Raw genomic sequence first — 26,078 nt, forward strand, 5'->3', positions numbered from 1 at the left:
AGTCTCGAGGTTGCTCTTCATTTTGCTTTGCATTTCTGCAACCAGGGTAACTCCACTGTAAACACAAGTGGCTGGCTGGATGGCGTGGTGGCTGAGCGTCTCGGCTGTCAGGCTGTTTCGCTGGCTGTCAGTTGGAATGAAAGGAAGCCAGAATGCATTCCCTCTGTCTCCTGGGAGTGTGCTCAAGTGACAGAAACAAATGCCTCAGGAACAAAAAGGAAGGTGCCTGTGAGTGGGGGGAGGGGGCGTTTTTGTTCTGTCTTACTCGCGTTTCAGAGCTTACGTGTATCACGACAGTAGTTACCGTGCCTCTTAGGAGAACGCAGGAAGAGCTGAGGGCGTTTTCAAGGGCGTTTGTGCGTTTTGTGTCCATCGCTCCCCGTGCCCACGGTGCTCCCAGGCAAGACTGGACAGACTTTATTTAAAAAAAGAAAAAAAAGGAGATATTATTCTGTGCATTTATAGATTTGCTTACGTAAAATTATTTAGAAAATGTTTACTAAAAAACAAACAAGTGGACTAGTATTTCAATTCACCCTTACCAGACACATTAGGTGTATCTTTGTATGTTGGTTTTATGTTGTTGCCCATGAAATCAGACAAATTAGTGGTTTATTTACTCCCATCCATGGCCGACTCTACAGCTTGCACAAGGAGGGACCCAAAAGATGAGTCAAGCACAGTGGGGACAGAGATGGAATGAATCAAGCTTCAGATAGACGGAGGGAGAGAAGTTCCCTGTTCTTGAAGTTCCACGGATAGAGATTTTCACGGACTGAGTGTTCGCGCCCCTGTACCCTCCAAATTCATATGTTGAAGCTCTAACCACCAAAATGATGGCATTCGTAGATGGGCCTTTGGGAGGGAATTTGGGTGGGCAGGGCCTTATAAGAACAGACCCTAGAGGGGCACGTGGGTGGCTCAGTCAGTTGAGCGTCCAACTCTCAATTTTGGCTCAAGTCATGATCTCAGGTTCCTGGGATCCAGCCCCGCATCAGGCACTGCACTCTGTGGGGAGTCTGCTGGAGATTTTCTCTCTCCCTCTGCCTCTGCCCCTCCCCCTGCTCTTTCTCAAATAAATAAATAAATAAATAAATAAATAAATAAATAAATAAATCTTTATATAGAGAGAGACACTAGGGAGCTGGCTCACTGTCCGTCTCTGTGCCTATGTATCAGGGAAGGGCTATGAGTGGTCACAACGCAGAGGGAGCCATCTGCAAGCCAGGAGCATTGCTCTCAACAGCAACCAGCTCAGCTAGCATCTTGATCTTGACTTTCTGTCCGGCCTCCCGAAGTGCATGTCTATTGTTCAAGCCACCCAGTCTATGGCATTTTGTTAAGGCAGCCCCAGCCACGAAGACACAGACTGTTCTCATCTCAGCGTGTGGTCCAGGTGGTGAACTTATGACTCATCTGTGGAAACTGCTAGTAATTCTGCCTTTTTGGTGCATGTTAATGAGCATGCTCATGTATTTTAGCTAAAGATTTGAAGTGATAGTGGGGACCCAGAAACTGAAGCGTGGACCGAATGCCAGAAAGAGAAAGTATCCCTTCTGTCCTCCGCGGCCCCTGAGCAGGAGCGGGGGTGTTCCGAGGTGGGTGAAGCACATCACCCACAGTGCAGACTCTGCACTTGGCTCTGCAGCACTGGTGGCCATAATGTCAAGGCACACATTCATTCAGCAAGAACTTACTCATCAGGTTCTGTCTCCTGTGTTGGAGAATCCAGAATGTAAACCATCAACTCAACACACAATTCACTAGAATTCAGTACAGAATTACAGGTAAGGAACACGAAAAGGGTGACGCAGGCTTAGGAGGGGCATCTGAGGCACACACCGTCTGAGCTTAGACCTCAGGGAAAAGTAGGTCTTTGCCAGCCAGGGAGAAGGGTGATGGGCTTGGCAGCCGGTAGCTTCACAGCGTCCCTGGAAGTAGGGAGGGACGGGCAGAGCGCAGCACTCAGGAGCCTCAGGCTGCAGCACAGTCTGTGAGCCGTGCAGAGCCCCATCTCCTGCAGGAGCCTGCAGCTCTGGGTGTCTGCCTGCTATCCCACCTGCACAGTGGAGCGCATCAGTCCATCCTTCACACCTCATGCCCACGCTGTGTCCTCCTTTGGCTACTGTGCCCGTTCCATTCATCCTTTCTGATCAAATCAGGTGTCTTCGTCATCTTGGGATCCATGTTCAGGCCCAGGGAGAGGAATCCTGTTTCTCTTAACCTCCTCTGGCAATGTGCTCCCTGAGGTCAGTGACTGACATATCTGTTTCTCTTTCTGATGTTGGGCTGTGAATAGATGGCGGACCTCCCCAGACACGGGTCCTGACAGAAATTATCAATATGCAAAGTGCATGTTTGCCAAGGCCCCTTAGAGCCCGTTTGCCCTGAGCCCATTACCCTGAATGTTTTGCCCCAATTCTTGCCCCATGACTCTCAAGGTGTCAGTCTCACCAGATCAAGACATGTAGGTTGACCTGGTTCATTGCAGATAACCCATAATACACTTTCTGGCTGAAATTCTCTGGGACTAGGTTCATTATATATAGAAAAGTAGTCATCAACTAGCAAACCCAAACTGATGAAAGGTCACAAAGAATCCTAAAGGGGCTCTCTTTCCTTTGAGATATTTGTGTATTTCAACAGAGATCTTTTCGCATCTTATTAATCATTGAGAAACTCTAATGGAAGAAACCGTGAACTAGGTAGAAAAGCTGGAAAGAGGACTTTTAAAATCCATGCCCAGGATGTGTCTCTTGGCTAGCTAGTCATCTGTCCCCAAGTAGGCCAGTTGTCCCTGTCACAACAGTGTTAACTTCAAAAAGAAAAAGAAAAAAAAAAAAAAAACATTGGACAATGATGTTTTCCATATGAATGTTGTTGCTTAGCCTATTGAAATGCATGCCATTGTTCTTGAAGAGGCACACTGGATTCGCGATGACATTCTCCAACTGTGTAGTTAAGCGCCGGTCCACAGAACAATGAGCTTTAATAAACCTAGTTCGACACATCCATATGGCTCCGACCGGCAGGTGCATCTCTGCACCACGCTACTTCTCTTCTCTTCCTGTTTCCTCCTTTCTTATGAATAACCAAATTATGCTTGACTACAGACAACTTCTTGCAACAAAGAATTCTTGTGAACTTCAATATCCTGTTTCTCCTCTTACCTTCATCTAAGAATCTGTTCCCTAAAGAAAAAAAAAAAGTAAAGAAAAGGAATAAGAAGATGTCTGTGTTAGATCTCCGGACACCTGGTACTCAAGCCACCCACTGCCCCCACTGGGCATCACCCTGGTAACAGGGCACTGCCACAGTCTTGTTACTGTGGAGTGGGACCTGACACCAGAGCCCTCCTACAGTATCTCCCCACCTCTAAACTTAGGACATACTTTTAAACAAAGTGTCCTTCAGTTTTGAGTAGGAATTGCAGGGAAGAAAGTTAAGACTTACTGACCATCCTTCATCTCATTTCCTTGTAGACATGAGCCATATGAGCCATCCAGATTTTCCACTCTTGAATGGAGAAACTCCTAGTCAGTTATTCCTCGCAGACTGTATGATTTAGAGGACAAACACTTCTCATTACCATCAGAGTTTGAAGCGTAGGCGAAAAAAGTAAATTCAGAGATTAAAACAACAATCAAATACTCAAGTGGAAATCTTGAAAGGGTTAGAAGCACGATAAGAGCACTAGAATGGTCACTCCCTTTCTTGTTTTTCTTCAAATACTTTACAGCATCATGACAGAATACTGTTCCATCAAGGCCATCTGTGGATGGTCTTGCTTTCTAAAATCATGAGCCTTTTCAAAAAAAAAAAAAAGGCAATAAAATATTTTATTTTAATTTAGATCACTTCTAAATCACCAAGCAGATCTAAAGAACACTTGGAAGGAAGGAAGGAAGGAAGGAAGGAAGGAAGGAAGGAAGGAAGGAAGGAAGGAAGGAAGGGTACACATATTTTGTGCATGATTTTCACAAATTTTTATACAACACAGATATTTAGAGCTGATATTTGATCCTTTAATAAATATTTCCATAGATGTGTCAGGTTCTTTTCCTGGACAAGCAGTTGCATTAGATGCAGCCCTGTCCATCTGGGCTGAGGTCCTGGGTGGGTCAACAAGGGTCACTGCCTTTTGCTAAGACCTGTCACGACAGATCCCATTCTCAAGCCTGGACTGCAAGCACTGGCCCACGAATGCTGCTCTTAGTCTCAGACTGCTTCGCTGATGGGGGTCTGCAGTAGGAGGGAAGCTGGGCATCATCTTAGAGTGGAGCCATTGGCAAATTTAATATAATAATAATAATACACAGAAAATCATGCTTACTCAGTCTTTAAAAAAAATACAGTTTTCTTCCAGTTTCCACTCTTTTGAAGGCAGAAGTAGGAGAGAGTAGCAGCGTTCAGTGTATGAGGTCAGAATTCACACATCTGTCATGTGTGTGATGAGTTCTGTAACGGTGTGTAAGGCAGGTGTGACCCTCTTCTCCCATGGAGAAAACCAGCATGCGTGCCACGTGATTTACTAACATCAAACTTGAGATCGGACCCGCCCCTCTGAGCCTCACACCTTCGTGCAGCCTTGCTGCCTCTGGTGACAAGTGGCTTCCCCCAGTCTTGGCAGGATTAATTTCAAGGAGGGAGAGAACGGAGCATTTGACTAAAATCACAACGCACCATTCACGTGTGCTTGAAACATTCCACTCACGTGTATATCAACATCCGGCCAGTTTTCATAATGCCCTTCTTGAGTTATTTTATATCCTCACATTGTTTAGTTTAGGAGATGCCTTAACCAAAGACTTTGCTATTTTTCCCGTTCCCTTCGGATAACAGAGGGATTAGCGATGATCCACGTGTGTGACCAAGGCTGAATGTGGTTAGAGATGCTAAGCCTTACACGGGCTACCCCAGCCTCACAGGTAGAAAGTTGAAGATGCAGAGAATCACAGGATACAGTATTAAATTTGGTGGTGGCTTAAGTGATCCCATTAGTGCAAATGCAATTCGTTGTCACTAACTACAAAAAGCTAGTGACAATGTAAAAGCTGTCAGGTAGAGTTAGACACTAAGTAAGAGTTAAAAAATGATAGCATTTATTTGAAGACCTTTTTAGCCTGCTTTATTTCTATATTTATGGAGTCACTGAAGATCTGCAGAAGTCACTGAATTTTTTCCGTGGTACTTATGTTTAAGGAGAAATTTGTGAACTGTTTGGAAATCACAAATTTGGGGATTTAAAACACCTTGGGACACGTCTTTCATGAATATTAAAGACCTGTTTATATTGTAGACTTTATTAGCCAGTGTAATTGAGCAAACAGTCTAATTAATCATGTGTGTAAAAGTGCACTAGTGTTTACACCACTGAGAGCATACTTTAATTTTAATGATCATTTCTTAGGAGCTAATCGAACAGAGATTTTAAGTCATCCATGTCAAAATGAGGAAGACATTGGATCACATGCAAGATCTTTTATTCCTTAGTTGTCTGGACTTGAGCAGGTCACTTGAATTAACTGTACTTAATGTTCCTTATCTATGCAATGAGGAGAATCATGCATTGCTTGTAGTGTGGCTTTAAGAGTTGCATGCGTTAATAAATATAAATTGCTTTATGGCAACCACAACATCTGTTAACATTAGAAGGAACTCCTGAATCTTAGAATCATTTGGTGAAGGATGTCAACTCAAAAGTACCCAGGGTTACAAATTTCACTCACTGTCTAGAGGTTGTAACTCATTTCTAGAGAGGGGAGATGCTGCTATTCTCATGAAATGTGTGGTCTGATGGAGCAAATAAGCTTACGCACCATATACACACACGCACGTGTACACACACACGGATATGGTGTTCTGATGCATAAAATGTTGAATTGCAGGAGAGGGTGTTATGAACATATTATAGACTTCAGTGTTATTATAATACAAATTTGTGAGATTTTAAGGTTGCTTGTTATTAAAACCTAAGATGTTTATTCAATCAGCAAGCATTTGTTGAATGTCCCCATAAGCCATACGGTTTCCATTGCTGGAGATAGAACACAGACCGGAGACAAGGCCCCACTCTCTTGGAATTTACCTTGTTTTGAGGGAAGAAAGGAAAAGCCTGAACAAGTGAGAATGTGCTGGATTGCACTTGCTGTCATAAGCGTGATGTGGAAACCCTGTAGCAGAGCAGAGGCCTGGCAGAGCCAGGGGGAGTGGTTACATTTTATAGCAGATGGTGAGAAGGTGGGAAGGTGGGACTGGGAAAGTGGCATTGAAGCCGAGAAGTGTTGGAGGTGACCGAGTGAACTGTGTAAGTGCTTGGGGGGGGCGTCCCCAGTACGGGGCAGGGGGAGCTGCAGTGAGATGCTCACCGGAGGTCAGAGGAACTTTACCCCCCATAATGGGTGCTTGTTGACAATTTTGACGCTTTTATTCTACATACTATTTGGGTGGTTCTGAGTAGATGTGGTCGCTTAGGGTGCAAGAAGATCGTGTGGCTGCTGTGTTGATTTCAGCCTACAGGGCACGAGGGACATGCAGGCAGACCTGGCACCAGGCATATGCATTCATTTGGGTGAGAGATGATGGTGGCTCAGATTGTGGGACAGAGCACGTGGAGAGAAAAGGTCAGAATCACAGTATCTGTTGAGTGAGACTAACATATTGCTGATGTATTGGATTTAGCTTTTGAGAGAAAGAGAGGAGTAACAATCTACACCCAACACAGGGCTCGAACTTCCAACCCTGAGATCAAGAGTCACATGTTCTACCGACTGAGCTGTCCAGGCACCTCAAAAATGAGTTACTCTTTGGAAAGCTGGGGAAGGCTGTGGGGGAAGCAGATTTGAGAGACCAGGGGTCAGGTTCACGGCATGCCTGTGAGGAACCAGTGATATGGCTGAACTGGCCCTTGTGGTACTTGCTGTGACTGCAAGATGCCCTCAGCAATAACCATCAGGAACTTGTAAGAAACTGGAGACTCCCAGGCACACCTGGGGCCACACTGTAAGGTCATGGATAGAGAGAAGATGTGCGCATTTGCCTGTGGTTCTGCTTTTATTGAGGTAGAGGGTGGGGGGTGGGTGGTGCTGAATTTAAAACATAAGGATGGGAATTTGTAGTGCAGGTAGAGAAAAATCAAGAGGCCCAAATGTTCAGTTACAGAATCCAACCAAGATGTCTAAAACCAAAGTGTCTCAGGGCAGGTGTCCACTGGCTGTTTATAGAGTGGGATAGCTTGCAACCCCTTAATTTGAGATAGCCCTCTTTGAAGGGAATACCTCAGCAAATCAAAGCTTAAGGCAGGTGCTTGCATTACCAAAAAGACAAGCCAACTGTCAGGGTGTACGCGACATAAACTGGGAGAGGTTGAGCAGACAGTTGGATACACGTGTCTGAATTAAATTTAAATACAAAGGTCAAGATGATTAGGAAGTGAGTATAGAGAGAAAGACATCCAAGAACCTATGCCTTGAGGGACCAGGACAATGAAAAGAAAAGCAACAAGATACTGAAAAGGATTGACAGTGACTTGTAGAAGAACCCAAAGAACATGTTGACTGGAAGATAAGCAAAGGAGACATTGAAGCAGGAAGCATTCACTCATGTGAAATGCTGGGTTTGGATCCTGCAGATGAGGACAGAAACTGCTCTTAGGTTTTAGTAGCACATAAGTGGTTGATGGCAGTGATAGGAGCAGTCCCAGAGGAGTGGTGGAGATGAAAGCATTTGCATTTGCTATGAATTTATCTACAGATACATTAGATCAATGAATAGTGAATGAATGAATGGATGGGTGGATGGTTAAATGACTGGCTGGCTGGCTGGATAGTGCTTTCCTCCCCCCCTCCCCAAACACACACAGTATCCTAGCAATGGAAGCAAAATCAATATATTACAAAATTTCCACTAATTTAAATATTAATAAGATATAAAATTGAAAATAAAAATTTAACCGAATAAAATGTAATTGTATATAAAAATGAACACCGATTCTCAGATTCCTCCAATAGCTTTAGTTAAACATTATTTCTTACTCTTACCAGAGTATATTGACCCACCTTCTTTCTGTCCTGACCCTGTGTGGTCTTCTGCTGGGCTCTAATATCTGTGAGGGCGTCATGTGGGTTCTGTAAAGGTCATGTAGTATCAGCTCCCGCCAATATCAGCACTTTGGACTGTAGCTCACGCTGTTCTCTTCCCAGTGCAGTGGGGCTGGTGAGGCTGTAGCCTGCAGAGACCACAGTGGGTCATGTTTATACCAGGCTCTCCAGGACTTTCGGCGTCTCCAGCCATCAAAACAAGATTGCTTTCTTTATGGAGACAGAGGAAATCCTTCTTCAGGACCTTTGCATCCAAGACCTGTGGGACCCCAGATCGTGCTGTCTTATACTCCTGATGTATTTGGACACGCTATTGAAATAGCCCTGATCTCTTTGTAGCTTTGGGTTGGGTGGTTCAGTCTGTGAGCACCATTTTGCATTCAGGAATACCACTTACACGACCAAAATAAAAACTTCAAAATATATTCATCACTTGATTCTCTCAAATTACAATACAGTTGTATTTTTTTTTCTCCTTCCTTTTTTCTCTTCACTCATGCTCCCTAGAACTCTACATTACCAGCTTCCAGTAGCTTTCATATCGCGACACCCGTCTTCTTCATTTAGTTCTTCTATGGTGGATTTACTTCAGTCCTGCCTCGAGGGACCAGAGCCTCTTAGCAACTTCTGTTCCACATTCACACCATTAGGGATTGAGTCAGTGGAGGTGGTTCTCGGTGGAAGTGAGGGGAGGGAGATCAGTGCTGGAGGGCTATGTTCGCCAGAGAGATTTCCAGTGGCTCAAAGCCCACTGAGGAGATCACTAGTCACAACTGATGCCTTGCACAGCTTTTCTGTGAACACAGTTAACGATTTTCATCTGGTCACTTGGCTCTGTCAGTCTGACTTAGACCTTCCTCAGCAACCATGAGGATGGATAGAGATACCCCGAGTGGTAGATTTGTGCCATTTTCTGTGATTGGATCATCCCTATGTACCAAACACTCTTCTTGGGATGGTTTTCGTCCCAGAAAAGACCTCAAACTCCTGTAATTAATGATTGCACCTGCAGGGTCACCAAATTTTAGGGTAAACTCAGGTTCATCTGGTCTACAGGGATGATGGTATTACCTGTACCTTACATTTTTTTTATTATTGACTTTTTACCATTTTAATTCCAGTATAAATAACATATATTAGTTTCAGGGGTTCAATATCATCAGTCAATAATTCCATACATCGCCTAGTGCCCATCCCTCCATTTCCTCCCCTCTGATAACCATCAGGTTGTTCTCTACAGTTAAGAGTCTGTGTCTTGGCTTGTTTTTCTCTCTTTTTTTTTCTTTTGCTCATTTATTTTTTTTCTTAAATTCCACATATGAGTGAAATCATATGGTATTTGTCTTTCTCTGACTGACTTATTTCACTTAGCCTCATACTCTCTAGCTTGATCCACATTGTTGCAAATGGAAAGACTTCATTCTTCTTTATGGCTGAGTAATATTCGAATATATATATATATATATATATATATATATATATATATAATTTTCTTTATTCATTCATCTATTGGACACTTGAGCTACTTCCATAATTTGGCTATTGTAGATAATGCTGCAATAAGCTTAGGGTTTCATGTATCTTTTTGAATTAAATCCAAATAATTCTTATTTTATCTGCAAAGTACACAAAAATGAATTCTGCATTTAAACATCCCAACTTTACTGTTAGCACTAAAAGCACAGAAATTTGGTAATTCAATTTTTTTTATTCTCCATTAAAACCTAGTGCCATATATATAGTCACATATTAGACACTTAAAATTTTTTTAAAGGAATACATTTTATGATTTCCATAATTATAGTACTATTCTCTTGTTTAATGAGGCAATTGATGTTATGGGATATGGATGCAAAAAAAAATACAACTCTTATTTTAAGTTACTTGCTTTTCCCCCCCCATTTTATAGGATCAATGGTAAAGCAAATCATGTTACTGCAATGTTTTGTGAAACTTCCACATCACTAATATTTACATTCTCTGCTGCGTTTATCTGCTGAATTGATTCTGTATATTTTAATTTTATTCCTGCATCTTTTTAGGCAGGATGGAAATTGTATGTGTAAAATGGCATATATATATATCTCCCTCAAGGTATGTATATATATATGTGTGTGTGTGTATGTATATACATAATATATAATATATATATTATATATATAATATATATATTTGATGCAGAATATTTAGTGGACTCTCATTCTCTTTTGAACATTGGTGACTGTTTTATTCATATACTTAACTTTGAACGGTGTTAATTCACTATCATTGCTTTTTTTGTTTTTCTTTGTTTTTGCTCTGCTGAGAGTTTTATAGGGTGAGGAGGAATAATGTGCACACATGGGTGTCCTTTAGCTCTGACCCTCTAGATTACCTGAGTAGGTCGAAAATAACTATCCGTGGGTGGATATGTTTTAACATGTCTCTGAAGCTTCGACCCATTAAATAATTCAATATGAAATTCAACTTTAAATAAACTCTACTGAAAAAGGCATTCCTGTGTTGGACAGACAATTATGCACAAGTCTATGCCCAGGTAGGGATTTTATTTGGCTGGTTGTACATGCCACTTCACTATAAGAATGCATGCAATAAAAATTTAATTTCTCACATCTGTTTCATTTAAACCTTTTCCTGAGAAACTGCCATCGTGTGGCAGTTTGTCATGACAGCATTCTTTCCCTGGGACACATTTTCCGAATTACCACTTTCCCCTTTTTAACTATTTGATAATAACACCGAACAGAAAAGGGACAATGTACCATAGCTTGTTATTTTCCTCTAAATGAAAACATGATTTATTTGCATTCATGACTGTCATAACTGTAGGTTAAAATAGAGACAAAAAAGATAAGTAAAATTGTGAAGAACTGATTTGTATACATTTTATATAGATTTTAAGCATTTTGCATGTTATCATTATTTTTAGACAAATACCACAAATGTGAAAACAGCCTCACCTAGAAGCGTAAAAACCAGAAATTTATGAGTAATTTGATATGTACAGGTATCCTCTGCTTTTTGAAAATTCCTGTTATGCCCCATTGTTTTTACGAAAGATCTACGTTAGTACCTGGTTTCACTAACCAACTGAAATCTTAGGAGGATTTTCACTTGTTATGATGAGCCCTGGGTATTATATGGAAGTGATGAATCACTGAATTCTACTCCTGAAAACAATATTATACTCTATATTAACTAAGTAGAATTTAAGTAAAAATGTGAAACAAACAAACAAAAAACAATAAAAACAGAACAACAACAAAAAAACAAAAATCAAAAAACAAAGAAGGGCAAACATGAAACCAGCATTCAATATTGGTTTTGCATTGGGATGAGCCCTTATGGAGATGGTGCTCTGGGGCAGCTGAGAGACCCCACCCAGCTTGGTCCCTTGGAACCACGCCCAGCCCCTCAGCATCCAGCCGCCAGAGCTTTGACCTGCATCTGTGAGCCTCTAGGCTTTATATTGATTTATTTTGTACATCTGTTAGTAAGATGTGTCCTAAGCTCTCAAAAAAGCCTACAAGAAATGATTTGGGGAACCTGGGTGTGCTCAAAATTTTTTCCATATAAGTTAATGATAATTGCGTCTGTGCTTTACAGCATTTCAACTTACAAAAAGTTTCATAGAAACATTCTGTTTGTGGATGGCCGGGGAAACCTGTATTAAGTTATATCCGCTAGGTTGAATCTTAAAATATAATCAGTGTCTCTCTGTTGATGATTCAGAAAAATGTTTAAAACATGATTAAATAATGAGTTGTTCCTATTTCAAATAAAATTATGGTTTGCCTTTGATTTTTTTCTGATATTACCTCATGCATTTTTCAGCAGCGTGCCCTCCAATATTAGTATCATTACACAGGAGAACGGAGTTTCCCTGACATCAACAGGTAGAATGAACTTAAATGTAGATTCCTTTTATTTTCATTCATTCATTCATTCATTCATTCATTTTTAATTAATTATTATTTATTTTTTTTTAGGGGTAGATTCTTAAAATCAACAAATATGTACTCCTACAATTAGGAATACTATTTGCAGACATTTTAAGCTTGCAAGGAATTGAGAGTATTATGGGATAGTTTTTATAGGTAGAATGCACAAATAACTAGAAAAAGAAGAAGCTACATTAGTAATTCATCCTGGTGCATAGGAAATTGCATAGTGCGAATTATATCTAATTACATCCCTGCTCCCTATTGATAAGAATTCAGTGTGAAGTAATAACTTGTCAAAGACGTTGAGTCACTGCAGTACCTAGAGGACGTTGCTTTCCCTTGAGCATAGGGCTTGGTGGCTTGCATTCAGTAGACATTCAGTGGACACATGGAGTTAAAAGATCCTGCCAGTTCTATGGGTTTGGGAAATGACCATTGAAAGATTTACTAGGTTTATTTAAATACAACTTTTTGAAGTTGAATTGGCATCAAAACGTGTGCTAGGTTCCAAGGATATACAGGCACTTAACATCACTGAAATGCACATTAAAAAAATGTTTAGAGTGGTAATTTTTGTTATTTATATTTTACCACAATAATAATGATTAAAAAAACACATTCAGGACAGTTACATTTATCTCATTGTACATGCAACTTTGTGAAAAGAACATATTTGGGCTTAGAATTTGGGTTTAAAGAATTTTACAGAAAGGATCTCAGAAGTGGCCAGATGGGCATAGTGTCACGCACTGGGGCTCTAGGTGCTTGTAAGTGTGTTGAGGGAAATCAAAAGTGTTCTGTGGTGACACCCATGTGTGAAATAGTGATATCCTCTATGCAGGACTTTTAGGGAACTTTAAGTATGCATTATGAAGCTCAACAAGGAGAGAAAGTACACGGTTTCACAGGCTCTGTTGGCCAAGGAGAACTTTAATTTGCATCAGACCTAGTAACCTTTGCCAGAAGTGTTCTGTGGACTGAATCCAAATTTCTCATTTTCCAGATAAAGAAAAATGAGGGCAGTAGAAGTTAAGTGACTTGTCAAAGAGCACACACAGAATGGGGTTGGAATCCGTGCATCCTGGCTTCCTATCACACATCCTTCCCATAATCAGTCAATAATGTGTCACAGCATTACTGAATGTTCAAATGACACAGGTCCTGCCTACTGGGTCAGATTTCCTGGATGGTTATTAATGAGCAGTTGTGTTGCAGAATGTGTGCTGTGCAATCATTTTTTCCAATTACCCTTGACAGCGAAGCTGTGATCTAGGTTATCTGTCCGCCTCTTTGTCTTGTTTCCTTGGCACTGACCCCTTTTCCCATTCACCTTCACAGCCGCTGAATTCCCTTTATTGACGGACCACAGATAGGAGTTTAAGTTGTTCTAAAGCAATAGAATTTCTTCTGAGTTCCCACCCATTTGTGGGTGAATTTTTGAGGTGGAGAGCATGGATGCCCAGAATGCCAGTCAATAGAAAGATAAATATCCCAGACACAAGAATTTCATTTGTGTTTTTTCTCAGGGTCGAGTAGTGACTTTAATGGACTCACAGGAGCTCCTGTGGGTGGGAAAATGGCCTCCTCACTTAAGCCTTCGCAGACCTGACAGGATCTCAGATGCTCACGTTGCAGTGGCGCGGGAGGGGACCAGCTGTGTGACCAGCTGTGTGATGTTCAATGTCCAATGTACTGAGCCTGCTGACAGCTCTTCTTTTGTCTCTTTATTTGCCTTCATTTAACTTCAACTTCTGAAAGCCTGAAGTATCTTCAACTGGAAGAAAGAGAGAGAGAGAGAGAGAGGAAGGAAGGGAGAAAGGAAGGGAGGAAGGGAAGGGAAGGGAAGGGAAGGGAAGGGAAGGGAAGGGAAGGGAAGGGAAAGGGAAAGGGAAAGAGAAAGGGAGGGAAGAAGGAAGGAGTGGGTGGAAAGAAAGGAAGAAAGAGAGAGGGAAAAACCCTTGTAGTGCTGGGGTCATAAACCATTTGAATGAGTTTGACTTGTCTACACTCTGATGATTACATCTATAAGCAGAAGGAAAGAAAATCTACACATGGTATTTTCGGTGACTCTGAGCCTGGCAAACACATCAGTTCAGTTAGCCCGTAACTCTCACTGCACTGCATGACAGCCTTCCTCAGAGTAGAGAGAGTGCCTTGCTCAGCCTACCTCACCTACAAAACCTCACACAACAACTGAAGAGTCAGCATTGCTGAACTTGGCACCTGCTGTCACAATTCAGAATTAAGAATGGTAGGTCTTTCTCATTTGCTTCAGCAGTGATCACCAGGCACTGGGCAAACACACTGCAAGTAATGGCCCTTAACCTCTGTCTGTATCTCTGTGATTTTTATATTTCCTTAGGCATTAGTAATAACAGCATTGGTGATTTTATTGAGAACTTATTACGGGCCGGCACTGAAGTCATCGTGGAGAAGAAGACTGTAACTTTGTGAACCATGAGGGAGCAGTACTGAGCTGCTGTCTCTGTCTGTCCGTTCCTGATGTTCTAACAAAGTACCATAGACTGGGGGCTGACAAACAACAGAAATGTGCTTCTCACAGAGCTGGAGCCTGGAAGTCTGAGATCGAGACCCTGGCAGTTTCCCTGTCTGGTGAGGGCCTCCACCTGCTTCACAGAAGACATTTTCCTGCTGTGTCCTCACATGGTGGAGGAGGAGGGAGTTCTCTGGGGACTCTTCCAGAAGGGCACTTATCCCGTTCACAAGGGCTCCACCCCTGTGACCTAACCAGCTCCCAAAGACCACACTTCCAAAGACCATCACTACAGGTCTTAGGATTTCAACATCTGAATTTGGGGGGGGGACACATTCAGACCATAGCATCTGTCTCTCCCAAGTGTTATAAATTATTTGGAAATTAAAAGCGATGCAGGTGAAAATTGTGACCTGGCAAAGGACTATGCTGGCCCATGGCTGCTCCCTGCAGTGTTACAGGAATTGTGATTGAGTTGGCTAACAGAGTTTGTGAGGAGGTTGTTGCTGACCACGGGTGATGCCTGCAGATTTTCTTCGACTTGCCTCCGTGTGTGTTGATTGGTTTGGACTTTCTCAGGCTGATGGCTTTTGTATTTGATGGATGATACTTGGATGCCAGCTCATATTTAAGAGAGAGGGACGAAAATGTCAATGGCATTAGTGTGTTTGTTTGGGGTAGAGACAGGTTGTTGAGTGGACAGCCTGGCCGTAGGAAGATGGGCTGGGCGGTTTCATTAGGGGCTCCCTGAACCTCAGCATCTGTGGGCGGTGTCTCTGGCCTGCCGACTATCCTCAGCCAAGAATTCTACCATGTCTTTCCAGGGTTGGAGAAGCCTTCCACTGACAATTCCCACAGCCAAGTGAGGAAAGAGGCTTGGAGTCTCACCTTTCAGGGTATAGATTTTCTCTTAATCCACATCCCTCAGTTTACTTTGTCCAGCATCCCCAGGTTGATTCAGAATCTCTGGAGAGAAAGCGTCCAGCCTTCTCATGAAGTCTGGGCATGGCAGCAACCTCTCCAGGCAGGTAAGGGACGGTATGTGGGGACGTCAATTTATCTTAGTAGTCTCACACATCCTCCTGTTGGGGACCCTCTTTTCACACACTTTCAGGGACATCTGAGGGCTCCTACTCCCGAGCCCTTCTGGGACTCTGTGCTGCAAATTGGCTAGCTTCTGGAATTCCCAAACCACTCATTTAGATTTCAGCTTTGTCGATTCCGCTAAAGGCAGTTCCACTTGTTTGTGAACCTTGCGCCTTCTCAAATTTTCCTGCTGTCGCTATGTCTCCTCTTCTCTCTGTCCTTGTGGAGATGGGCTTCGCTGTGCCTTGGAAGTGTTTCATGAGCAAGAAGAGGCAAGTACACGGGTATATTCAATAAGCCATCTTTAACAGGAAATTCTCAGCTTTTGATAAATTCTGTTTGATATGAAGTATTTGGGAAACAATAAGACACTAAAGACAAATTTGAATTAGGAATCATGGACTGAGCTATAGTGATGTTACTCTGCTCTTGAGATTTCTCTACATTGTAAGTTATATTCTCTACTTCTGTAGTTGAATTTAGTGACCTTCCCCAGACTGAGGTTTGGCCAAAGCCTGACAAAGCTGGCTTCCTCCACGGCAGCCTGTCCAGGGAAGCTTGTGCCATGGGCTAAGGGAGAACCAACGAGGCATTCTCTGGCTGCCTGTGAACTCAGTCGTAATGTTTGAGTCACGATCTCATGTGCTGCTGTAAAGAACTCTGGGTATGCATTGCTTTCCCAGGATTCAGTCCTGGGTCTCCCTTCTTGTTATGACAAACTACGTGATTCCCCTAGTTCTCCTCATCCCCATGTCTCTTCCTGGCTCTGCTTCTGCGTGTGGAATGGACAGCGTCTGGGTGGCCCTGCACCCCTGAAGAATACAGGGATGTATTCTTCAACCTGTTCCCGTGTCCAACTTTCTCATCCCAGCAAATGAGTTGTGCCAGCCAGACACCCGCTAACCCTTCCTGATTTCTCTCCTTCCCTACCCCTACTCCCCAGTTAATCTCTAAGTCCTGTTGATTCCATCTCCAAAATATACTGCCAGTTCTTCCTCTCCGTGTCCTTTCTCATTATGCTAGGAAAAGCCACCAGGGCTTCTCACAGAAACTCGAATTGCTTACCAACCTGTTTCTGTTCCAAGTTTTGTGCTAGGATGAGACATTCCTCACCAAGTAACATTTAAAAATATGCATTAAGATCTTTCTACTGTCCTACCTTTAAAGCCTTGCAATCACCTTAACCACTTAGCACAGACAGAATACCCCGAGTGAGTTGGCCCTGTAATTACCCTGCCCTCTCACTGTGCTCCTTACAAATTTGTGGACATGGGGAGCTCTTGCCCACTGCACGCCTCGCTGCTCCTGCCATGGGCTGCTCTGCCTTCCTGCCTTTCCACATGCAGATCTCCCTTTCCATCCTTTGAGTCTCTCAAAATACAATCTTTTCAGAAAATCCTGCACAGCTAAGTCTTTCTAAATTATCCTGCTGGTGATACTGTGCACCCTGCGGCAATTATATCATTTGTACATAACATTTATTTGATATTTTGTCTTTTTATGTCCTTCCTCCCATTAGAATAATGGTAACTGATACATGGCTGTCAATAAATATTTGGTAATAAATAAATGAACAAATAGATAATGGCTATCTGGGGACATTGAAAATATTAGGTAGACCTAAGAAAAAGTCACCCATAGCCACCAAGAGAAATTGTAAAGGCTGAATCAAGGAATAACTGTTAAACTCTTGACCTCTGTGTAGTGATATTCTCCAAGGGACCTTATTCTTTACAAATGAACAAAGAATTGCTTAAGACTATGTAGATGTTGTGTCCTGTAGCTAGCCATAGAAAGTAAGACCAATCTTTTTTAACTTATGTTTTTAATTGGCATGAGTGTGTAAATAACGTTTGCCCTGCTTGAGGGACATCCCAGTAGAAACGTTCCGCTGGAACATGTAGGTTCCATCCAGGCATGAGGCTGATGGAAAAGTACAGCTGGAGCCAGGAGAGAGGTCTGGGTACGAAGAGAGGTTACTGGAGAGGTTCTTCTTCGATTTGTTCATTTTATAATAGTTTATTGAGAACTTCGGCTGTGCCAGGACAGAGCCACGTTCCAGCTGAAGTCATGGAGGTGAAGGAGATAACCTAGAGATGCATATCACACAAGAACGCACCAGAAGACCGTAGGTGGAACTGAGGGCTATAACCACGTTTTGCATCAGGGGAAGGAAGCAAAGGAGGGCAAGTGGTAGACGAGAGTGAAGGAGGAGTTTCACAGCTGAGGGAACGAATAGGCTATGTTGCAGAAGGGACACACAGCAAGGAAGTCTTGGATCTGATCGTTTACCCTGGGCTTTCAAGAGATGGGTAGGGTTGTGGATTGGAGGCTGCACCTGTGGGTTGTGACGTTTTAATAGGAAATTGCACAACACAGTATTATTTGAGAGTCTTGGTTGAATAGCTGTGCATACAGATTTCTTGAGTAGGTAAGCATGTCACAGTGCAAGCAGCATTAGCTAAAAGGATTATCAAGGCTCAGATCAGAGGTGGAAAGAGTATCTATTTGGTTTTTGCAATGGCAACACAAAGGGACTGGTGCCTCAGAAAAATCCTTGGGAGAAGCAATTGTTAGAGTACTAGGTTGAGACTGAGGAGAAAGGGGCCAAGGATGTGTACTGTCGTTATGAACGAACAAAAAATAGATGAAGCGATGCATATTGGAAATTGTTAGCATCCTGGTAATGGATGCTGTTATAGGAAAGGATGTATATCCGATAACAGCCTGCACTCCTAAATGTTCTGCCCCGTATGATTTAGTTTATTAATTAGAATAAATTATTCAACATGTATATATATATATATATGTATATATGGTTATTATCATGAAGATAATAGGCAACTTCCCTTGACTTGAAACACACACACACACACACACACTCACACACACACACTCACACACACACACATTCAAATGTCAGTTTAGGGAAATAAAACAAAAATTGTTCAGAAATGATGTTATAAAAAGAAAAGATTCTGACTTTCATGTAAAATTTCAAACATGACAGTATACAGATATGTGTATGGTATGAAGGCTATTTTCTAATGGAGATGGAGGAAACTCGAAGGAAATCATTGGAAACGATCCAACAGAATCTACATTTAGACATTCTGGCTTCATTAATAGGCTAAGAGTTCACAGTGTAAGAAAACTAAACTTGGTTGTGTTTCTATTGTCATCTGTAATTCAGAGAAATGGCTGCATCATTAAAATAGCCATTACAAAATGAAAACGTATCAGCAAACTCCCACAAAGACTACTCAAGAAGTCAGTGCCTGCCGGAAAGCCATCAATAAAGCGCATTTCACTGTTGCTCTTCTCCCCACCGACTCCCTTCAACCGCCATGGTGTTCCCTACGCCTCCCCCTGCTCCTTACTCCTTTTCTTTACCTTATCGTCGTCCCACTGGGTCCTTCTCATCTGATTTTTCCTTCTTGGGTCCCCTTTGCACACTTTCTTGTCTTGCCTTGAATCTTCCTTGTGAGGGTGATGCCATCGCGTTAGCTGCAAGGTGCCATCTCTTCGCGCCCTAGTCTTGCTTGCGGTGTCCCACTGCCACGGGAGACTAGGAACTGTGGAACTCAGGAACCTGCATTTTTCTGAAACTTTGTCTAGACCAGAAAATTAGCTCCTACAGTTTCTTTCTTTTCTTTTCTTTTCTTCTTTTTTTTTCTGATGAGGTAAACTGAGTCAACTATTTCCTCACCATTACTTGCATGGTGCCTACAGAGAAGACAACTTCTGATGCTCACCAGATGGTGTCTCTTCGGGGTGGAGCTCACCTACTTGCTCAGTGAAGCCGCCTTACCCTCTGCCACCCTCCCACCTCCACCCCTAGCCCCACTGGTGACACCACATCAAACGTATCCCCCTTCCCTATGTTCAACTGGGGAAGCTAGAGAATAAAGTCTTTCGTATCTTCATTATAAAATCTGTCACACTGCATTAAAGTCACATTTTATGTACCTGCTCTCCTTTGTCAGACACCATGGTCCTTAAAATCAGATGAACTACTATCGATTTCCAGAGTCTAGGGCGGGATCCAGCACACAGCAGGGGCTTGAATGGGTACACAGTGTGTACTGGAGTCTTTTGAAAATTCTTTTTTTTTTTTTAAACGTCATATCCAAGTATGTGATTTTTCTTTTTTTTTTCCTTGTTTTTCTTTGGGTTTGTTTTGTTTTCTTTGTTTGCTTGTTTTTGTAATCAAGAAGGTTAGTTGTGACCTATACATTTTCATTTACAAACAGGGGCTTGGAAAATATCCACTACATGTTTCTTCTTTGTCCCTCAGAAAACTTGGTAGACTGGTATTACGTTATACTAGAATGTTGAGATCTGTATTCCATATTGTATAACAGATACATGATGAGGCCTGATTTAATGAGATGAAGAATGTACTCCTTCGAGAGAAATAAATTCCAATTAAAGCGATGTTCACTATGGAAACTTTTCTGATATTAGTGGCTTTGGAAAAGGGTTCCTGGAAGCCATGGGCTTTTGAGAGGGGCCTCGGCAGTCATGACTGGGTTGGGAAGGAACGGATGAGAGGAACTTGCCAAGCCAACGTGGTTCTAGAACCCCATGCTTGTGTTTCCTATTTATTAAATTGTAACTCTCCATACAGTTTCATCTGAAGGCTTTTCTTTTCTGTAAAGAGAATAATAATTTTTAAAGTTTTAAAACCTTTTCAGGTACCACCCTCACAGGATGACTGGGGCTGGGGTGACCTTTTCCTCACCCCATTAACTATGGTACAAAAGTGCACTCTTAGTGCACCATCCATCCACCCATTCATCTGATATGTAGTCACTGCGAGCTGTGTGGGAGACTTCTGTCACTTGCAGGGGATCCAAGACATGGTTCTTTGACCATGAAAGACCTGTGGTCCAGTGGGAGCTATAAATAAGTAAACCAATCCATGCTGTTCTAAAGGTATGTGTGTGGTGTTGAAAGAGGCCAGATCGAATAAGGCGTCAAGGGACGTGCAACGTTGGAGGCGTATCTTGACAGATGGAGGGAACTGACCAGGCTAACGGAGAGTGAGGCGGTGTGGGCAAGATGCCAGCGTTCCAGGCAGGAGAAGGAGCACACGCAGGGACAGAGAAGTAGGAAGGGGGCAGGCACAGTGAAGAAGCTACAAATATTGTGGGTTTGCTTTGCATCCCCCCTCAAACTATGGGAGTATAAAAGGGCAGGTGGTGGCAAGACTGAGAGGAGCCTTGCATGGTAAAGAAAAGCCGCTTGAAATCCCTTCCTTTCTGTAGGATCTCAGCAATATACACTTGTGTGAATTTAGAAAACTGGCTTTATATGGACCAAGTGGGCAACGTTGGCTAAGGTCCAGGCTGAATAAAAAACCAAACCCAAGAAGCATGCGTGAATCAGTCTTGCATGAGCCAATGTCCTCTTTTCCTTTCAAATCATTTTCTCTAGCTTTCTTGCTTTAACCTGACAGCCTTAACTACATACATTGTAGCCCTTCTCCAGACTACACTTCTTGAAACCTTAGTCCTAAGAAAGAATAGGGAAGGAAAGGAAAGAAAATAAAAGTTTTAAAGGAAAAGTAACAGGAAGAGTCACACTTCATGTTCATATTGTGTGTTAGCATATTAGAGACCCTGAGAAGTCTGTATTTAAGAAGTCTCTTCAACATTTTAATTTTTTTCAATCCCCATATGGCCCTAACTTCTGTGAGTACCAAATACTTTTTGCATATCCTATATACAAATTTGGAGAAGAAAAAGAAACTGATCTCTACTTATCAGAACATTATAGAGGATCTTGAGTTCCTTGAAGGACAAGCTGTCTATGTGTTCAGGGATACTCACTAGCCCTCAAATCCTTTTCTCAGGCTAGAATACTCAAGCAGCATGGACTGTTTTATGGTACTATTGATTCAGACATGTGCCTTTGCCTGCATAAGTTGTTTACGTGTTAACTAAAAAGTTTCAAGAGAAATGCCAGCTGTGGACATTTAAAAGTCAAATGTAAATTTTTGGTGATAGAGCAGGGTGGGGGAGGGTGTTCTTGAAAGTTGGGGTTTGCGCTCCGAATGGAGGAAAGCAAATTCCTGAGAACGGGCGCCACCTAGAGGTGACAGCTGGTGGTGCCCCTGGGCTCTGACACAGGGTCCCTGTTGGCACCTGTTTGGGATGCTCTGCGTCTCCTGAGGTTGGCACCCTGAGAACTGAGGCCTATTCACGTGGCAGAAATAGAAGGACCGTTATGTTGCTGGCCCCATGGCTTTCTCTGAGCCAGCTTGGAAGAAATCGTTAAAACTGAAACAGAATCACGCTTGACTTTCTCACTAATCCTGACAGAGTAGGTCCTGTATCTGCTTCTCATGTGAAGTGTGCTCGTTTGTGTTCATCAGAAGTAGTACGAAAAGAAAATAAGTTGTGAAACCTAAAAAAAAAAAAGACATTTTAAGTAAATGCAGTTTAAGCCTGATGGTCATAGTTTTCCTTGAACTTGTGTTTGTATTTTACATGCTTCTATGAAGGTCATGCTACATTTGAGATCTGTATACTGCATGGATTATTCAAAGCGTGTTAATGTGTGTTAATGTACGGATCCCTGTGATGATCACCGTACACACGCACGCACACACACACGTGCACTCGCATGCATGTACTCACAGGCACACTACCCCACACATACAGGCACACACATACATAATGCCTGTGTTCAAAGTTCTGATAAAGACTTTTTCTGATAAAACAAGACTTTCTTTACTTCTGAATTCTAAAAAAAACAAACCTTATTTCCTTTCCAGCCCGTGCGTTTTATGACCATCTATTGACTTCTGTCATATGTAAGTGTGTTTTAAACTCATAACAAAATAAAGCCCAAGAAATAAGAATGAAAACTGGAATGAAGTGTAGGAATAGGTTCTGGACAGCTCAGTAGCTCAGAGATCGGTTCATCATTTTCTCTGTTCTTTTGCATCCGTCTTATGTCATCAGCACTTTGCCCTTCTCTCCATGCGTCTTGAATGACGGTGTGTTAAATACACTGTGGTCCCATAGTCCCCTGTGACTGTCTAAATAATAACCCACCCATCCCTTCATTCATTTGGAAAATATTGAGGACTGCCCTTGGAATCATCTGGAAGATGCATTACCTGGTTTTAAGAGTTTTGTGCTCTGAAGATGTCATAATGATTTATAGATATGTTATAAATAAATAAACAGCAAGGAAAATAAAAGTGAAGAAATACCTTGGCTCACTCCAGGAATAAGCAGTTAATTTATTTCCTCAGCTTATGGTATGCTGCTGTTTCCTATCCATCCTTCCCTCAGTTTACTCATCCATCAGGTCCTGGGCCAGGTAGCCACCCAAGTAGCCTACACCCCAAATCTTCCTTTACCCCGTGCTCTGGCCTAGGGGACCAGTGACGTGGTCCCCAAGATGCTCGTACTTCTCTCATAGAATAAAAGCCCATGTAGCAGCTGCCCATGTAACATGCATGTTGCACTAACTCCAGCCGTGCAGGGACCAGTCCTGTACTATTCACTTTTAGTAGAGCTCCTCCTATAGCATTTGGCACATAGTAGAGGCTAAATAAATGCACGGTGTGCATTAAGTATATGTTTTAAAATTTTGTGTAGAAATAATTAGAAAACGGGTTAACTTTTTAACTTTTGAATAAAGAGAGTTGCTGCCTGTGGGTTGATAGGTAAATGCGTGAAAGTTGCAGAAAGGAAAGTTTGGATAAAGGTCTGTGCCATTAATTTTAAAGAAAAAATTAATGGTAGAAGCTATGATGTGCAATACTTAAGTGGTTCTTGCTCATGGCTTTCAGTCTGCCTCTGAATCATACAGCATTGCTTTGCTCCATGGATAGGATTTGTGTATTAGATTATTTACGTGGCTTATCATATTCTCATCTCAAACATATTTTTGTGGTAGGAAATATTTTGCAAAAAATGATCAAATTCAATGGGAATTTGAATGGTAACTGAACAAGTAGAAAGGAGGGAGAAAAGAAATTTCCAGAAAAGCTGAATTAATCTAAGGAAACAAAGAGGAAAACGAAAGTGTCCATTGTACCTTATGATACTGATGAGTGACTTAGCAGTACTTTGTTTCCTGAGTCCTCTTTTACATACAAATTCTGAATGAGGCACTATCATGCTTAAAAACACGTCAGTGAATCCCCATCAACTCTAGGAGGGAGAAACCAATTATCCGCAAGATGGTTCCAAACATATTTATTCTTAATAATACCTTGTGTCATGGTGATTCCCAGTTTGGGGTAGGCTCTTCTGGATGGCATCTCCCCTGTCCTTTTCTCTTTGATGAACAATACCTTGCACTGACGTCACCGCCTTGAGGAAGTGTCCACCCTCTCATCGACACTAGAGAGATAAAAATGGCCTCTTCTGGGCTCTTTTGCCATTTTGTACCTCATCTGATCTTCAGCCCCAAACACTAGTGTGCGAGAACTGTCATACTCCTTCCTTTACTCAATCAGACTGTGTCTGCAATGTGCCCTCCTCTATTTGCCGGCAGGACAACACTGTCACCGTGGCAAGACTTCCATCGCTACAACCATGATGCACCAAAGAAATCCATGCCACCGCCCATCAGCCACGGCCCATTTCTGGGTTCATCCCAATTTCTGAGCAAAATTCCTACTTGAGTTTTAAAAATCATTAAAAAACAGAGAAAGCTGGCATTTTATTTTTCTTCAAACTTACCAACAGGGAGGCAAAAGTATATTATTTCTCAACCCTGTGTATATTATTCCTTTGCTAATGCCACACCAAATTTCATTCAACAAGTTTTCTCATTCTGGTAATTAGTCGGTATCCATACGTGAGCCCTGAGATAGGAGGAGTTTTCACCATGGCCTGGCCAGTGGTGGTTAAGATGCATTGAACATCTCAGTGCCAAATGAAGAACTTTGCACATGGCCCTTGAGACAGTGTCCGCGATCACCCATCTGGAGCAGTAAGGCGTAGTGTGAGTAGCACTGATGGGTAGCTGCCAGGACCTGCGTCAGTTGCTCTTGGAAATGGAGTGACCCATCTGGTTCATAGACAGCATGTACCCATTAGTAAAATATGATTCACATTCGAGCTCAGTTTCTCCCCATTTGGTTTATACACTAGTGAGAGATTGTCCAGATGTTATTTTTGAGTATATAAATATTCTCGATTGGATGAAGAGTCTATATTCTTCCACGCTGGATGTTAGTGAACTGAACGAGACTTCAGATTCAATCTTAATTCCACAGCCCACGTTTTATAGTAAGAAAACCACATGACTCAGAATTCAACACCAGGTCTTGAGCTGGGCATAAGGAAAGAACCCGGTTGGGCATCAGAAGACAAGGGTCATGTTTCTGGCTCAGACACTAAATTATTACCCTCTGTTTCCAAGAGTAGGAGAGAGTTCGACTGGAAAGGGCTGTTCCTGAATGCTGGTGTATGTACTAGACTGGGGCGATGACGTTTTTCACCAGTTGATGAGAAATGTAAGGCGAATTGGGTAAATTTTTCCTAACTTTTAACATTCATTTATGTTGCATAAAACCAAATAATTATTTTGTTCTGAGATTTTTTTGTTCTTCTTTAATAAGATAATGGCAATGGTAGAGAGAGTTATTGTGTAGATTACTGTCTACTGATGATGTCAGGCACTGATTATTTAAAATTTATTTTATTTTTTTAAAGATTTTATTTATTTAAGAGACAAAGAAAGAGAACATGAGTGGTGGGGAGGGGCAGAAGCAGGCTCCCCAATGAGCAAGGAGCCTGATGTGAGACTTGATCCCAGGACCCTGGAATCATGACCTGAGCCAAAGGCAGCCGCCTAACTGACTGAGCCACCCAGGCACCTCCTAAAATATATTTTATTTAAAAAAGTGACATTCTATAAAATCTAAAATTTCTAGAAACTCTAATCTGAAAAAGCTCTAAGATCCCATCCCTGTCTCAGTCCAGAGGGATAACATAGACTAAGTAAATTTTTATCATTTTCTAGAATACCAGGAACATTAATCACATGAGATCATATGGGATGAAGTACAGTTTCCATATCTTAATAAGAGTCTCTGTTAAAGTCTTTTAATTCAGTGCGTTTAGTGTTTTCTAGAAGTTATGTGTAGGTATGTGTTTGGATGCTAAGTCTCTAGTTTTGATTAAGCTTCTAAATAAGTTAGAAATTAATGTAGGCATTAAAAGCAAAAAAAAAATAGGTAGCTGAAGGTGTTTTGAACATAATAAAGAACATTTATGCACCTATATATTTTTGAAAACATGAATATGCATTAGACAATGCCCATGCTTCCTTATAGATGAACAGGAATCTATTGGTCCTATTAGTACATTACTACCACACAAAATGATATTTTGAACTGCAATTTTAAAACCAAAGATATCCTGCTCAATATCTCTCTAAAAATAGGGATATAGTTTACTTAATTGCTCTTTGTTCCTGAAG

The 26,078-nt window shown here is 41.9% G+C and overlaps 1 protein-coding gene across 1 annotated transcript in view; it reads left to right on the forward strand.

Annotated features, from left to right (window-relative positions):
• The window catches only part of CSMD1 (CUB and Sushi multiple domains 1), a 1,583,970-nt gene that overhangs the window by 398,766 nt on the left and 1,159,126 nt on the right, over positions 1 to 26,078 (forward strand). The window lies entirely within an intron of this gene.

The sequence above is a fragment of the Ursus arctos genome, unplaced genomic scaffold, assembly GCF_023065955.2.
Source record: "Ursus arctos isolate Adak ecotype North America unplaced genomic scaffold, UrsArc2.0 scaffold_27, whole genome shotgun sequence".
Taxonomy (NCBI): domain Eukaryota; kingdom Metazoa; phylum Chordata; class Mammalia; order Carnivora; family Ursidae; genus Ursus; species Ursus arctos.